Raw genomic sequence first — 16030 nt, 5'->3', positions numbered from 1 at the left:
GCGTAGCCAAACCTCTTAAGCTTCTCATGTTCCTGCCTAGACAAGTGTGTCTCCTGTAGGTATATAATCTGTGCCTTATCTTTCCTTATTTTTGTCATTATTTTCCGGCGTTTAACAGGGTTATTCAAACCGTTCACGTTCAACGACAGTATCTGAATATTATTCTCTATCATTTTTATTTATGAAGTCAAGTTGCAATCCGTACCCAAACAAAAAAACAAAACATGAAACAAAGAACAATCTAACATAGAACAATGTGACTTCAAAAAAAAGGATGCAACTTGCCATCCCTTGGGTTCCCTGTTGGTGGGAGGAGGGTATAGTCCCTCTCTACTGTAGGGGCCCTCCCTAGTGGTGAAGAAATACCTACTAACTGGTATTCCACCTGTACTAGAAGTATCCAACATTCAGCGCAGACATGATGTGCTTCCTCAATCGGTTCCTAAACATATTTAAATGAGTCGTAAGTCTTTCTAGATATATTAGCTGGGGTTTGCATATTGTCAGTTGGGAGAGACCATACCAATCTAAACAAATAAAAATTTAAAAAAGTCAGAGCCTCAACTTTCAGACCTCAGGTTGGAAAATAGCAGTACAAATAACAGAATATGGCTCTGTCTCTCCCATTGTCTATTTCACAGTGACATAGTCTATATCCCTGTTTTGTGGTATAAAAAGAAAAAATTTCCCATTATCACAAATTTACAATCTTTACAACATAATATAATATGCCATCTTCTGTCCTTGGACCCTCGCATCAGAAAAGGATATACAGTATATATATAAATGTGTGTATATATATATATATATATATATATATATACAGTACATGTGTGTGTATAACATATATATATGTACGTGTATTTATATATATGTGTGTACATATACAGGTGCTGGTCATATAATTAGAATATCATCAAAAAGTTGATTTATTGCACTAATTCCATTCAAAAAGTGAAACTTGTCTATTATATTCATTCATTACACACAGACTGATATATTTCAAATGTTTATTTCTTTTAATTTTGATGATTATAACTGACAACTAAGGAAAATCCCAAATTCAGTATCTCAGAAAATTAGAATATTGTGAAAAGGTTCAATATTGAAGAGACCTGGTGCCACACTCTAATCAGCTAATTAACTCTAAACACCTGCAAAGGCCTTTAAATGGTCTCTCAGTCTAGTTCTGTAGGCTACACAATCATGGGGAAGACTGCTGACTTGACAGTTGTCCAAAAGACGACCATTGACACCTTGCACAAGGAGGGCAAGACACAAAAGGTCATTGCAAAAGAGGCTGGCTGTTCACAGAGCTCTTTGTCCAAGCACATCAATAGAGAGGCTAAGGGAAGGAAAAGATTTGGTAGAAAAAAGTGTATAAGCAATAGGGTTAACCGCACCCTGGAGAGGATTGTGAAACAAAACCGATTCAAAAATGTGGGGGAGATTCAGAAAGAGTGGACTGCAGCTGGAGTCAGTGCTTCAAGAACCACTACGCACAGACGTATGCAAGACATGGGTTTGAGCTGTCGCATTCCTTGTGTCAAGCCACTCTTGAACAACAGACAGCGTCAGAAGCGTCTCGCCTGGGCTAAAGACAAAAAGGACTGGACTGCTGCTGAGTGGTCCAAAGTTATGTTCTCTGATGAAAGTGAATTTTGCATTTCATTTGGAAATCAGGGTCCCAGAGTCTGGAGGAAGAGAGGAGAGACACACAATCCACATTGCTTGAGGTCCAGTGTAAAGTTCCCACAGTCAGTGATGGTTTGGGGTGCCATGTCATCTGCTGGTGTTGGTCCACTGTGTTTTCTGAGGTCCAAGGTCAACGCAGCCGTATACCAGGAAGTTTTAGAGCACTTCATGCTTCCTGCTGCTGACCAACTTTATGGAGATGCAGATTTCATTTTCCAACAGGACTTGGCACCTGCACACAGTGCCAAAGCAACCAGTACCTGGTTTAAGGACCATGGTATCCCTGTTCTTAATTGGCCAGCAAACTCGCCTGACCTTAACCCCATAGAAAATCTATGGGGTATTGTGAAGAGGATGATGCGAAATGCCAGACCCAACAATGCAGAAGAGCTGAAGGCCACTATCAGAGCAACCTGGGCTCTCATAACACCTGAGCAGTGCCACAGACTGATCGACTCCATGCCACGCCGCATTGCTGCAGTAATTCAGGCAAAAGGAGCCCCAACTAAGTATTGAGTGCTGTACATGCTCATACTTTTCATGTTCATACTTTTCAGTTGGCCAAGATTTCTAAAAATCCTTTCTTTGTATTGGTCTTAAGTAATATTCTAATTTTCTGAGATACTGAATTTGGGATTTTCCTCAGTTGTCAGTTATAATCATCAAAATTAAAAGAAATAAACATTTGAAATATATCAGTCTGTGTGTAATGAATGAATATAATAGACAAGTTTCACTTTTTGAATGGAATTAGTGAAATAAATCAACTTTTTGATGATATTCTAATTATATGACCAGCACCTGTATATGTACATACATATGTACATGAATATTCATTTTATTTTATATATATATGCACTTCATTAAGGATAATCACTATATGTTTATGCATCTTAAAATAATGCAACAGTTAGTGTGTCAGAGATTGCATGAGAAAAGGGCTGCGGTCAGGAAACGACCTATTGTCGTTTTTTCAACTGAACGGTAAAACAGACTATCAAAACGGGTCCGTGTACGTTTTAGTCATCTGTTTTACCGTTAATTCGGAAAAACGACAATACAGTATTCTCGTTTTTCGTTTCAAACCAAGAACGGGAAAACGGAAATGGGCGGTCATATTTCCGTTTTTGGTTCTGAATTCAAAAACGGAAAAACCAAGAACCAAAGTCAAATAAGGTCCGTGTACGTTTTAGTCATCTGTTTTACCGTTTAGACGAAAATACAGAAATACCATGGTATTCTCGTTTTTCGTTTCAAACCAAAAACGGAAAAACCAAAGTCAAATAACGAGCCGTATTTCGTTTTTGCAAATCCCTTTTTTGTTTTTTCCTTTAAAACGAGACGCAGAGCACAACAGGTAACCCGGAAAGAAGAATATTTCAAAATAAAAGTGAAGGCGATATAATGACCGTATGCAAGAAAGGAATACATTAATTAATTAATTAATCTGGGCCGATGGGAGTGCGTTAGCATCAGTAGTTGACTACATGCTGTTTAATATTCATTTATCTATGTACACAGCAATAATTAAGTTTTCGATTAATCGGTGCATTGATGTTTGATGCAATACAGTTTGTGCACTGCTGTCTGTCCACAGGTCTCAGTTTTCGGTAAGTAAGCAATTTATAACCATATGTGTGTTGTATTTGTTCTAAAACAGAGTTTTCTTTACACTTTAAAACAGTGTTTGATAGAAAAAAATCATTTAGCTGACTATCAATTGTGTGTTTGCTACTTTAGCTAACGCCACAACAGCTAGCTTAGTTGTGTAGTAACATAATGTGAAGGTGATATGTATGTTAACATTAAGCTAACATGATATTGCTCGGTTAATGTTACCGTCCCTCATAATGTAAACTGAACGGCGTGACACCATAACGTTAACGTTGTATTTCAGCAGCAAGCTGCCGTTCAGTCAACACAATGACGCTGAGTCATTACAGAGCAACAGCAGAAGCTCACTTTGTGCAAGTCTTACGTCTGAGTTCACCAGAAGCAGGCTTCAGTAAAGTGAAGGTAATCACCAGGTTGTGCTTTATGAGAATAACTATAAGTAAAGGTAGTAGGGTCATGTAAGCAGAACTAAGATAATTAATTATTCCATTAAGAGAATGTATAATGAAGTCAGTGTATATTTTAAGGTCACCATAGGTCCTATATATATTCTAAACATTTTTTGTAATTATTGATGTTTTGAGGGATATTTCAACAACTGTAATCCTTTTATACAGGCGACAAGTGCTTTCAAGGGCGGCCATCCTCTAGGCATCCAACTTGAGGAAGATGATGGACATCTCATTCTGAAGTATATGGTAAGTCAATGTAACCAGCCACATGTACTGTTTTGTATTACAGAAAATGTTTTAAGATCCTAATATCACTAATAGTTATAACAAGTCATTGCGACAGCACAAAAAACTCAGTTCACACCTGTTGAATAGGTATAGAACATGTCTGTGATTTTGGGAAAGGAAAACAATGCTGAACTTTTTTGCTTTAACTTGTCATTGTGAAGTAAATGTTGATTGCTCAGTGTAAGGGCTATAGAAAAATGACACCACGTTCCTTTTGTCTTCCCCAGCATCGTCTGCTGTTCAAGTTCAAATGTGTCAGAAATAAAGTGATGGGATTTACTAGGTTACATGTGTCACACATCAGTCATGTGAATTAGTAGAGAGTGGGAACCTCCACACCACTGGTGGTACCGCTCCATAGAGGGATGTACAGACTACTAGCAGTGTTTTAAATAATGAAGCACATTGTATTCATATGTGAATAAGGTCTATTAATTCCTAATAGGTAGGGAGAGATCTTCCAACTGTATATTAATGTGTTCCATTGATTCTCTCATATACAGCACGCCTTGGCTGGCAGCACAGTGACGGTTTCAAAGAGGGCCTTCCTGCGGCTTAATCGATCATGACCCTTTTTTGCCAGGAGCTGGCTGCTCTGGTGTTCACAAAGGAGGTCCTTGTACTGTCCACCCTGACTGGGAAGTCTGGGAAAGTGGGACCTCCTAAAAGACAACTGGACGTTGCCAAAGTGCAGACCATAACAGGTAGGTAATTGTCTTGAGTCGTATGTAGATAATTTAAAGCTTCTGTGATTTATAAAGCAGCAGAATCACATGTTCAACACACCACCAGTGATGAAATATGTTTGACCTGCACTGGTAGGAATATTGGCATATCATATTGATATAGTTCCTCAATATTAATCCTGATTTTCTGTTCAAAAAATAATATTGGTTCAACAGGATTTCCTGTGTGGTCAAAATAGAAGAAACTGTTGTATGAATATGCTGTGTGACATAGTTTCTCGTCTCTTAACAGATGCTGTTATTCAAGAGTTTCCGCAGACGAGTGCCTCGGACGTGCGAGCGGTCATCAGACGGAAGTGTAACAACGAGCAGTTCAACCAAAAGAAAGGAACATAATGTGGAGCATGTTTGTGTTTCTATTTAGTGAGCGAGAGTCTGCAGCGGTGCAATTTGTTTTGATGGTTCTGTGTTGTTTTAATTTGAAACATGGTCATTCTGTTTTGTTTAGTAATACATGTACCATATAAACTTAAATCAGAATTTTTTTGCTCTCTGTTAAGTATATTTTTGTTATATTTCTCGAAAATGCACTATATTACATTTATTTGAAAGTGTGTTTAAAGATTTAATTTGCAAATTGTTAGACGTACAATGTTAGTATATTTTATATATTTGCAAATAGTACAATTATTGGCAATGTATTTGCAATGTACTATTATATATAATATATTAAGAATATATTTGAAATTCAATAAATGTTTTTGAACTTTTTATTATTGTTAAATCTTATTGTTCAAAACAAGATCAATTACACCAGATATTGTTAATATTTGTGGTTACACTTATCACAATGTGTTTTCTGTGCATGCATTACACTAGCAAACTTAGTTTTTCCTTTACTACTTTGACTTGAAAGCGAAATAAGTACCACATAAAATTCCAAACTTTTTATTTAAAGGAGACGCGTCATACTGCCTGTATAGAATCACAAGCACCTGCTACCTGGAAGGAGATCTGATCATTTAAACCACTATGAAGGCCAACACAGTGTACTCAGGCAAAATGTGACCTTTGACCTTCGTGATGATAGAGCAAATGAATCCAATTTACAACGAAAGAGGAAACTAATATTGTATCTCACTAGAAACATTCCTTTTTCCTACAAAATTACATTCCAATATCATTAAACTGCAATTTCAATTACATTTCGAGGGACATGTTTTTCTCTCATATCGCGGTCGCAGTTTTCAACAGTTTTCAACAGCCCTCCTCCCACAGCAGTCTTCTGCAGACCAGTGTTATTGAATGGGAACTTAATTTTACGAGACAGTGTCATGCTGGTGTGTCCAACATGCTAAATAGCTGGTAGTCTGTTGCATTGGTTCCCAACTCAATTCATCCTGACGGTCTGCATCCGCCTACAGCTCCAGAGATCAATCTGAGGGGTCACGAGACCGGTAACATGGCAGCAAAGAAGAAAAGAGAACCAATTAATCTGGTTTTTGCTCTTGTCTTTTGAGATTAGGGAACACAAATGAAAACATTCTAGAGTCAAACTTTCTGTAACTCAATGGCATTAAAACTGAAGTCATTTTATTTGGACTACAGCATTTAACCCACATAAGGGTCCAACCTGAAAGCTCTTCTTAACAAGAAGAAAGCAGCTTTCAGGTCTGGGGACAGGGACGAGCTCAGGAGAGTCCAGCGCGACCTGAAGTTGATGATCAGAGAGTGCAAGGACTCCTACAGGAGGAAGCTGGAGGCCAAACTCCAGCAGAACAACGGGAAGGAGGTGTAGATGGGGATGAAGCAGATTACCGGCTTCAAGGTTGGAGGCAGACAACCAGGGGGCTCCCTGGAGAGGGCCAACGAGCTAAACTCTTTCTTCAATAGGTTTAGCTCAGAGCCCTCATCTATGTCCTCCACACACCACACCTCCCAAACACCCCCACCTCCCCCTCTGTCCCCCCTGGTGAGCTGCATGGACTCAGAGCCCTCCACTTCAAAGGGCTCTGCCACCACCGACACTATGACCCCCCTCCCCTCTCTGTGACGACTGGCCAGGTTAGGAGACAGCTGGAGAGACTCCACCAAGGCAAGGCTGCTGGACCTGATGGCATCAGCCCCAGGGTCCTGAAGACCTGCGCCAGCCAGCTGTCTGTTGTCCTGCAACATCTCTTCAACCTGAGCCTGAAGCAGGAGGAAGTCCTGGTGCCGTGGAAGACGTCGTGCCTGGTTCCTGTACCAAAGAAGACGACACCATCTGGCCTCAATGACTACCGACCAGTTGCCCTCACATCTCATGTGATGAAGGTGCTGGAGAGGCTGGTCTTGGCCCACCTCCGACCGCAGGTGAAATCCTCACTGGACCCTCTGCAATTTGCATACCAGCCTCATGTGGGAGTGGACGACGCCATCATCTACCTGCTGCAACGAGCTCAGTCACACCTGGATGGATCCGATGGCTCTGTGAGAATCACTTTCTTTGATTTCTCCAGTGCATTCAACACCATCCAACCAGTGCTGCTGAGTGAGAAGCTGCGGGTGGTGGGGGTTAACGCGTCCACCGTCTCCTGGATCACTGACTACCTCACGGGCAGACCACAGTTTGTCCGACTGGGCAGTGTGCTGTTTGATGGGGTCGTCAGTGATACTGGAGCCTCACAGGGAACTGTTCTGTCTCCCTTCCTGTTCACCTTGTACACCACTGACTTCCAGTACAACTCGGGGTCATGTCATCTGCAGAAGTTCTCTGATGACTCTGCAGTGGTCGGGTGTATAGGGGACGGACGGGAGGAGGAGTACAGGGCAGTTGTGGATGACTTTGTAGAGTGGGCCGGTAGAAATCACCTGCATCTGAACGTGGCCAAGACCAGAGAGATGGTGGTCAACTTCAGGAGGAAGACGACGGCTCCACAACCGCTGAGAGTTCTGGGAGAGGACGTGGACATGGTGGAGGAGTACAAGTACCTGGGTGTCTCCATCGACAGCAGACTGAACTGGCAGACCAACATCAACGCTGTGTACAAGAAGGGGATGAGTCGACTCTTTTTCTTGAGGAAACTTCGATCCTTCAACGTGTGCAGCAAGATGCTGGAGATGTTCTACCAGTCTGTTGTGGTCAGTGCACTGTACTTCTGTAGTCTGCTGGGGGAGCAGCATTGGAGCCGGAGACACCAACAGACTTAACAAACTTGTTAAGAAGGCCGGTTCCATCATTGGCTGCAAACTGGACACTCTGGAAGAGGTGGTGGAGAGGAGGACACTGAAGAAACTATTATCCATATTGGATAACGCGGACCACCCTCTCCACCACCTACTGCAGGGACAGCGGAGCACTTTCTCCAACAGACTGATCCAGCTCCGCTGTCACAAGGACAGATACAGGAGAACATTCCTGCCCACTGCAATAACACTTTACAATAAATCACCTCTGGCCAAATCATCCTCCACATAATTACACACTGCTTCACTGTTGTTTGCTGGGGTTGATTTTTGCACTACTGTTATTCACCTAGTTAGTTCATTTAACACTATTCTATTTCATTGTATATATTGTGCATTTTTTAATACTTAATATTTTTGGTTACTCTGTTACTATGCTTCTTGGTGTGTCTTGCTGCTATGTTGAGTTCTTAAATGACACAAATATAACATGTAAATACATGATGCAACTAATGCAAATTAACCATAAACATCAAATATCAGATGAAATAATCAGCAATAAATACATCTGTATCAATAACCTAAAGGCACAGGTAAATATGACTAAATCTATGGTTTAAATACACATACATTTAAACATCTACTGGTAAAAATGGTAAACACTTTGACTTTGCATCTACTTCACGTTCACTAAATCAACAGCACAATACGGTGGAAAAATAAATATCAGTGCTGACAACTCTGAACACGAAAATGACTTTGATTAAACTATAAAGTATCACGAACTGTATTGCATCAAACAATGCACCGATTAATCGAAAAGTTGATTATTGCTGTGTACATAGATAAATGAATATTAAACAGCATGTAGTCAACTACTGATGCTAACGCACTCCCATCGGCCCAGATTAATTAATTAATTAATGTATTCCTTTCTTGCATACGGTCATTATATCGCCTTCACTTTTATTTTGAAATATTCTTCTTTCCGGGTTACCTGTTGTGCTCTGCGTCTCGTTTTAAAGGAAAAAACAAAAAAGGGATTTGCAAAAACGAAATACGGCTCGTTATTTGACTTTGGTTTTTCCGTTTTTGGTTTGAAACGAAAAACGAGAATACCATGGTATTTCTGCATTTTCGTCTAAACGGTTTTAGTCATCTGTTTTACCGTTAATTCGGAAAAACCAAAATACGGAAATACCATGGTATTCTCGTTTTTCGTTTCAAACCAAGAACGGGAAAACGGAAATGGGCGGTCGTATTTCCGTTTTTGGTTCTGAAATCAAAAATGGAAAAACCAAGAACCAAAGTCAAATAAGGTCCGTGTACGTTTTAGTCATCTGTTTTACCGTTTAGTCGAAAATATGGAAATACCATGGTATTCTCGTTTTTCGTTTCAAACCAAAAACGGAAAAAACAAAGTCAAATAACGAGCCGTATTTCGTTTTTGCAAATCCCTTTTTTGTTTTTTCCTTTAAAACGAGACGCAGAGCACAACAGGTAACCCGGAAAGAAGAATATTTCAAAATAAAAGTGAAGACGATATAATGACCGTATGCAAGAAATTAATACATTAATTAATTAATTAATCTGGGCCGATGGGAGTGCGTTAGCATCAGTAGTTGACTACATGCTGTTTAATATTCATTTACCTATGTACACAGCAATAATTAAGTTTTCGATTAATCGGTGCATTGATGTTTGATGCAATACAGTTCGTGATATAATTTAATCAAAGTCATTTTCGTGTTCACAGAGCACTGATATTTATTTTTCCACCGTATTGTGCTGTTGATTTAGTGAACGTGAAGTAGATGCAAAGTCAAAGTGTTTGCCATTTTTACCAGTAGATGACAGTATAAGTGTATTTAAACCATAGATTTAGTCATATTTACCTGTGCCTTTAGGTTATTGATACAGATGTATTTAATGCTGATTATTTCATCTGATATTTGATGTTTATGGTTAATTTGCATTAGTTGTATACATCATGTATTTACATGTTATATTTGTGTCATTTAAGAACTCAACATAGCAGCAAGACACACCAAGAAGCAAAGTAACAGAGTAACCAAAAATATTAAGTATTAAAAAATGCACAGTATATACAATGAAATAGAATAGTGTTAAATGAACTAACTAGGTGAATAACAGTAGTGCAAAAATCAACCCCAGCAAACAACAGTGAAGCAGTGTGTAGTTATGTGGAGGATGATCTGGCCATAGGTGATTTATTGTAAAGTGTTATTGCAGTGGGCAGGAATGCTCTCCTGTATCGGTCCTTGTGACAGCGGAGCTGGATCAGTCTGTTGGAGAAAGTGCTCCGCTGTCCCTGCAGTAGGTGGTGGAGAGGGTGATCCGGGTTATCCAATATGGACAATAGTTTCTTCAGTGTCCTCCTCTCCACCACCTCTTCCAGATAGTCTTGTTTGCAGCCAATGATGGAACCGGCCTTCTTAACAAGTTTGTTAAGTCTGTTGGTGTCTCCGGCTCCAATGCTGCTCCCCCAGCAGACTACGGCGAAGTACAGTGCACTGGCCACAACAGACTGGTAGAACATCTCCAACATCTGGCACACGTTGAAGGATTGAGGAAGTTTCCTCAAGAAAAAGAGTCGACTCATCCCCTTCTTGTACACAGCGTTGATGTTGGTCTATCAGTTCAGTCTGCTGTCGATGGAGACACCCAGGTACTTGTACTCCTCCACCATGTCCACGTCCTCTCCCAGAACTCTCAGCGGTTGTGGAGCCATCGTCTTCCTCCTGAAGTCGACCACCATCTCTCTGGTCTTGGCCACGTTCAGGTGATTTCTACCGGCCCACTCTACAAAGTCATCCACTACTGCCCTGTACTCCTCCTCCCGTCCGTCCCTTATACACCCGACCACTGCAGAGTCATCAGAGAACTTCTGCAGATGGCATGACACAGAGTTGTACTGGAAGTCAGTGGTGTACAAGGTGAGCAGGAAGGGAGACAGAACAGTTCCCTGTGAGGCTCCAGTATCACTGACCACCCCATCAAACAGCACACGGCCCAGTCAGACAAACTGTGGTCTGCCCGTGAGGTAGTCAGTGATCCAGGAGACAGTGGACGCGTTAACCCCCACCACCCGCAGCTTCTCACTCAGCAGCACTGGTTGGATGGTGTTGAATGCACTGGAGAAATCAAAGAAAGTGATTCTCATTGAGCCATCGGATCCATCCAGGTGCGACTGAGCTCGTTGCAGCAGGTAGATGATGGCGTCGTCCACTCCCACATGAGGCTGGTATGCAAATTGCAGAGGGTCCAGTGAGGATTTCACCTGCGGTCGGAGGTGGGCCAAGACCAGCCTCTCCAGCACCTTCATCACATGAGATGTGAGGGCAACTGGTCGGTAGTCATTGAGGCCAGATGGTGTCGTCTTCTTTGGTACAGGAACCAGGCACGACGTCTTCCACAGCACCGGGACTTCCTCCTGCTTCAGGCTCAGGTTGAAGAGGTGTTGCAGGACAACAGACAGCTGGCTGGCGCAGGTCTTCAGGACCCTGGGGCTGATGCCATCAGGTCCAGCAGCCTTGCCTTGGTGGAGTCTCTCCAGCTGTCTCCTAACCTGGCCAGTCGTCACAGAGAGGGGAGGGGGGTCATAGTGTCGGTGGTGGCAGAGCCCTTTGAAGTGGAGGGCTCTGAGTCCATGCAGCTCACCAGGGGGGACAGAGGGGGAGGTGATGGTGTTTGGGAGGTGTGGTGTGTGGAGGACATAGATGAGGGCTCTGAGCTAAACCTATTGAAGAAAGAGTTTAGCTCGTTGGCCCTCTCCAGGGAGCCCCCTGGTTGTCTGCCTCCAACCTTGAAGCCGGTAATCTGCTTCATCCCCGTCCACACCTCCTTCACGTTGTTCTGCTGGAGTTTGGCCTCCAGCTTCCTCCTGTAGGAGTCCTTGCACTCTCTGATCATCAACTTCAGGTCGCGCTGGACTCTCCTGAGCTCGTCCCTGTAAGCTGCTTTCTTCTTGTTAAGAAGAGCTTTCAGGTTGGACCCTTATGTGGGTTAAATGCTGTAGTCCAAATAAAATGACTTCAGTTTTAATGCCATTGAGTTACAGAAAGTTTGACTCTAGAATGTTTTCATTTGTGTTCCCTAATCTCAAAAGACAAGAGCAAAAACCAGATTAATTGGTTCTCTTTTCTTCTTTGCTGCCATGTTACCGGTCTCGTGACCCCTCAGATTGATCTCTGGAGCTGTAGGCGGATGCAGACCGTCAGGATGAATTGAGTTGGGAACCAATGCAACAGACTACCAGCTATTTAGCATGTTGGACACACCAGCATGACACTGTCTCGTAAAATTAAGTTCCCATTCAATAACACTGGTCTGCAGAAGACTGCTGTGGGAGGAGGGCTGTTGAAAACTGTTGAAAACTGCGACCGCGATATGAGAGAAAAACATGTCCCTCGAAATGTAATTGAAATTGCAGTTTAATGATATTGGAATGTAATTTTGTAGGAAAAAGGAATGTTTCTAGTGAGATACAATATTAGTTTCCTCTTTCGTTGTAAATTGGATTCATTTGCTCTATCATCACGAAGGTCAAAGGTCACATTTTGCCTGAGTACACTGTGTTGGCCTTCATAGTGGTTTAAATGATCAGATCTCCTTCCAGGTAGCAGGTGCTTGTGATTCTATACAGGCAGTATGACGCGTCTCCTTTAAATAAAAAGTTTGGAATTTTATGTGGTACTTATTTCGCTTTCAAGTCAAAGTAGTAAAGGAAAAACTAAGTTTGCTAGTGTAATGCATGCACAGAAAACACATTGTGATAAGTGTAACCACAAATATTAACAATATCTGGTGTAATTGATCTTGTTTTGAACAATAAGATTTAACAATAATAAAAAGTTCAAAAACATTTATTGAATTTCAAATATATTCTTAATATATTATATATAATAGTACATTGCAAATACATTGCCAATAATTGTACTATTTGCAAATATATAAAATATACTAACATTGTACGTCTAACAATTTGCAAATTAAATCTTTAAACACACTTTCAAATAAATGTAATATAGTGCATTTTCGAGAAATATAACAAAAATATACTTAACAGAGAGCAAAAAAATTCTGATTTAAGTTTATATGGTACATGTATTACTAAACAAAACAGAATGACCATGTTTCAAATTAAAACAACACAGAACCATCAAAACAAATTGCACCGCTGCAGACTCTCGCTCACTAAATAGAAACACAAACATGCTCCACATTATGTTCCTTTCTTTTGGTTGAACTGCTCGTTGTTACACTTCCGTCTGATGACCGCTCGCACGTCCGAGGCACTCGTCTGCGGAAACTCTTGAATAACAGCATCTGTTAAGAGACGAGAAACTATGTCACACAGCATATTCATACAACAGTTTCTTCTATTTTGACCACACAGGAAATCCTGTTGAACCAATATTATTTTTTGAACAGAAAATCAGGATTAATATTGAGGAACTATATCAATATGATATGCCAATATTCCTACCAGTGCAGGTCAAACATATTTCATCACTGGTGGTGTGTTGAACATGTGATTCTGCTGCTTTATAAATCACAGAAGCTTTAAATTATCTACATACGACTCAAGACAATTACCTACCTGTTATGGTCTGCACTTTGGCAACGTCCAGTTGTCTTTTAGGAGGTCCCACTTTCCCAGACTTCCCAGTCAGGGTGGACAGTACAAGGACCTCCTTTGTGAACACCAGAGCAGCCAGCTCCTGGCAAAAAAGGGTCATGATCGATTAAGCCGCAGGAAGGCCCTCTTTGAAACCGTCACTGTGCTGCCAGCCAAGGCGTGCTGTATATGAGAGAATCAATGGAACACATTAATATACAGTTGGAAGATCTCTCCCTACCTATTAGGAATTAATAGACCTTATTCACATATGAATACAATGCGCTTCATTATTTAAAACACTGCTAGTAGTCTGTACATCCCTCTATGGAGCGGTACCACCAGTGGTGTGGAGGTTCCCACTCTCTACTAATTCACATGACTGATGTGTGACACATGTAACCTAGTAAATCCCATCACTTTATTTCTGACACATTTTAACTTGAACAGCAGACGATGCTGGGGAAGACAAAAGGAACGTGGTGTCATTTTTCTATAGCCCTTACACTGAGCAATCAACATTTACTTCACAATGACAAGTTAAAGCAAAAAAGTTCAGCATTGTTTTCCTTTCCCAAAATCAGACATGTTCTATACCTATTCAACAGGTGTGAACTGAGTTTTTTGTGCTGTCGCAATGACTTGTTATAACTATTAGTGATATTGGGATCTTAAAACATTTTCTGTAATACAAAACAGTACATGTGGCTGGTTACATTGACTTACCATATACTTCAGAATGAGATGCCCATCATCTTCCTCAAGTTGGATGCCTAGAGGATGGCCGCCCTTGAAAGCACTTGTCGCCTGTATAAAAGGATTACAGTTGTTGAAATATCCCTCAAAACATCAATAATTACAAAACATGTTTAGAATATATATAGGACCTATGGTGACCTTAAAATATACACTGACTTCATTATACATTCTCTTAATGGAATAATTAATTATCTTAGTTCTGCTTACATGACCCTACTACCTTTACTTATAGTTATTCTCATGAAGCACAACCTGGTGATTACCTTCACTTTACTGAAGCCTGCTTCTGGTGAACTCAGACTTAAGACTTGCACAAAGTGAGCTGCTGTTGCTCTGTAATGACTCAGCGTCATTGTGTTGACTGAACGGCAGCTTGCTGCTGAAATACAACGTTAACGTTATGGTGTCACACCGTTCAGTTTACATTATGAGGGACGGTAACATTAACCCCTTGCTGTTTATTAAGTGCATCTTCAACACCATTTACTAACGTGATTTCAGTTAGCTTTGTCTAATTCTACCACACTAAAAATATTTGAAAGCACACTTGCAACCAGTCAGGAATATACAGTTGGCAATCAGCATGGCCACTCATTCAATAGTCCATTAACATTTGCATGTTTGTGAAGTCCACACGCTACTAAAACAGTCTAAAAGCTACTCAAATTGAATTCACCGAGCATTACACTTGAGAGCAATATCATGTTAGCTTAATGTTAACATACATATCACCTTCACATTATGTTACTACACAACTAAGCTAGCTGTTGTGACGTTAGATAAAGTAGCAACTAAGCTAACGTTAGCTGTTGTGGCGTTAGCTAAAGTAGCAAACACACAATTGATAGTCAGCTAAATGATTTTTTCGATCAAACACTGTTTTAAAGTGTAAAGAAAACTCTGTTTTAGAACAAATACAACACACATATGGTTATAAATTGCTTACTTACCGAAAACTGAGACCTGTGGACAGACAGCAGTGCACGAACTGTATTGCATCAAACATCAATGCACCGATTAATCGAAAACTTAATTATTGCTGTGTACATAGATAAATGAATATTAAACAGCATGTAGTCAACTACTGATGCTAACGCACTCCCATCGGCCCAGATTAATTAATTAATTAATGTATTAATTTCTTGCATACGGTCATTATATCGTCTTCACTTTTATTTTGAAATATTCTTCTTTCCGGGTTACCTGTTGTGCTCTGCGTCTCGTTTTAAAGGAAAAAACAAAAAAGGGATTTGCAAAAACGAAATACGGCTCGTTATTTGACTTTGGTTTTTCCGTTTTTGGTTTGAAACGAAAAACGAGAATACCACGGTATTTCCATATTTTGGTTTTTCCGAATTAACGGTAAAACAGATGACTAAAACGTACACGGACCTTATTTGACTTTGGTTCTTGGTTTTTCCGTTTTTGAATTCAGAACCAAAAACGGAAATACGACCGCCCATTTCCGTTTTCCCGTTCTTGGTTTGAAACGAAAAACGAGAATACCATGGTATTTCCGTATATTGGTTTTTCCGAATTAACGGTAAAACAGATGACTAAAACGTACACGGACCCTTATTTGACTTTGGTTCTTGGTTTTTCCGTTTTTGAATTCAGAACCAAAAACGGAAATACGACCGCCCATTTCCGTTTTCCCGTTCTTGGTTTGAAACGAAAAACGAGAATACCATGGTATTTCCGTATTTTGGTTTTTCCGAATTAACGGTAAA

At 40.5% G+C, this 16030-nt stretch overlaps 1 long non-coding RNA gene across 1 annotated transcript; it reads right to left on the bottom strand.

Moving 5' to 3' along the window:
• Window positions 1–13580: 13580 nt before the first annotated feature.
• On the bottom strand, window positions 13581–15607 carry LOC142933910 (uncharacterized). Its single transcript, XR_012947638.1, has 3 exons — window positions 15251–15607; window positions 14268–14348; window positions 13581–13724 (listed from the first exon to the last, which is right to left on the bottom strand). It is a non-coding gene; the product is annotated as an uncharacterized LOC142933910 (long non-coding RNA).
• Between the last annotated feature and the right edge of the window lie 423 nt (window positions 15608–16030).

Source organism: Anarhichas minor, unplaced genomic scaffold (assembly GCF_050575085.1).
Source record: "Anarhichas minor isolate MPS153535 unplaced genomic scaffold, ASM5057508v1 ptg000006l, whole genome shotgun sequence".
NCBI lineage: Eukaryota > Metazoa > Chordata > Actinopteri > Perciformes > Anarhichadidae > Anarhichas > Anarhichas minor.
Note: the sequence above shows the minus strand (reverse complement) of the source record. Positions and strands in the feature narration are given on the sequence as shown.